This window comes from Saccopteryx bilineata, chromosome 2 (assembly GCF_036850765.1).
Source record: "Saccopteryx bilineata isolate mSacBil1 chromosome 2, mSacBil1_pri_phased_curated, whole genome shotgun sequence".
Taxonomy (NCBI): Eukaryota; Metazoa; Chordata; class Mammalia; order Chiroptera; family Emballonuridae; genus Saccopteryx; species Saccopteryx bilineata.
The window spans coordinates 224,241,040-224,242,846 of NC_089491.1; the positions used below are offsets into that span (position 1 = coordinate 224,241,040).

Below are 1,807 nucleotides of genomic sequence, written 5' to 3' on the forward strand. Positions count from 1 at the left end.
CAGCTGTGGCTCCTCTACCTAAGGAACTGACTGACAGCTCGCACAGGCTCAGGCATGGGCACTGGGAAGGTATTCTGAAGTCCCAGGAAGCTGGCCCCTTTAAATGTTTGTGACCCATGAGAAAACTATGCAAACAACAGTATGGAGATTACAAGAAGGAAAGGGGATGGGGGAGGTAGAAGAGGGTAGAGGGCATAAATGGTGATGGAAGGAGATTTGACTGGGATGGTGAACACACAACACAATATACAGATGATGTGTTATAGAATTGTAACCTGAAACCTACATAGATTTTATTAACTAATGTCACCCCAATACATTCAATTAAAAAATTTAAAAATAAAGAAATAATGGCACTCTCTTTTTCAAAAAGAATTGGAATAATTGATGAAGATGTGCTTCTTGGCAAATCCTCAGAAAAGAAACTGGAACACTTGGGAGATGTTCCTGATGACCTGGATCCCAAGATTGCCCTGCCACCAGCTGGGTTCCCACAGAAAGACCAGGTGCAGAAAGCAGCCACCTGCCCATTTGGCCACAAGCACCCCTCAAGTACCCTGAAGTACCTGGAGAAAGAAGGAGGCTTCAGAACAGAAAGACAGGGAAGACTTTGTACCCTTCACTGGAGAAAAGGAAGGGAGAGTCTTTATTCCCAAGACTGGCCCATAGAATCTCGTTAAGAAGGAAAACTGACCCTTTATCCAGAACTGGGAGAAGTTTTGGCCAGCACCCCTGACATTAAACTCAATGGTCGAGCAGCTGTCTTTGGAGTACACAAGTTGCTCAATTTTCCAAAGTTTGATGAAGAAACATCTCACACTAAAGATGGCACAGGGCCTATGAGGAATGTGGTCAAAGGTGAAAAGGCAAAGACTCTATCTTTGAGGAAGCACCCAACTCCTTAGATGTGAGAGTGAGTCTGCAGCACATGAGAGCAGATGGAGTCTGAAGGATGCCAGGCTCCAAGAAGCCAATCTCCACGACGTTATGAACACTAAAATTCCAACCCTAAAGGAACCTGCGAAACACTAAGTGTCCCTAAAGGAACACTCATGTACAGAGGTTCAGCCTGGCTGCCACCCGCAGCAGTGACCCTGTGGCAATTGCTTTTGCAGATATGCTGAACGTAAACAGGACCTTGAAAAGTCTAAACATGGAATTTGGGTTTATAACTGGAACTGGGATCCTGGTCCTGGTAGAGGCACTAAGAGAAAATGACACTGTGACAGAAATCCAGGTCGCTGTCCAGGGCCAGCAGTTGGGGAGAGCCATAGAGATGGAGATAAGCTGGATGCCTGAGGAGAATTCAAGGATCCTCGAATTTGGATATCAGTTTACCAAGCCAGGGCCACGAACAAGGCTGGCATCTGCCATCGCCAAGAATGATGACCTGGCTTGGGAAAAGCAAGTTGAAGGAGGACCAGAAGAAAATTTCTACAAGAGACGAAATGTCACTACAGTGGCCATATAAAAACAAAAGCTCTTCTCCTTCCCTAGCAGGACTGTTTTATCAAAGGTTGTTCATTTTTGTTAACTTCACAATTAATAATTTAGTTGCTATTCTTTTTTTAGCATTCCTTATTTATTTTGGATTTCGAAAACATATACAATTGTTTCATTTGCTCATGGGCACCTCTGCCAACTTGCACCAATGGACACATACAGATTTTAGTGGGTGACAAAATCAAAAATTATTTAACTACTTTCAAAGAAAAATTAGAAAGATACAGACTGGGTTGAGCATTTCAGCGTGAGGAAGAGTCCTCAGGACTAGCAGAGGGTGCTGTGGGTTAGAGGGAGGGCGCTG

The 1,807-nt window shown here is 44.2% G+C and overlaps 1 pseudogene; it reads left to right on the forward strand.

Annotated features, from left to right (window-relative positions):
• Positions 1-350: 350 nt before the first annotated feature.
• On the forward strand, positions 351-1,471 carry LOC136322432 (tropomodulin-2-like; annotated as a pseudogene).
• Positions 1,472-1,807: the final 336 nt, after the last annotated feature.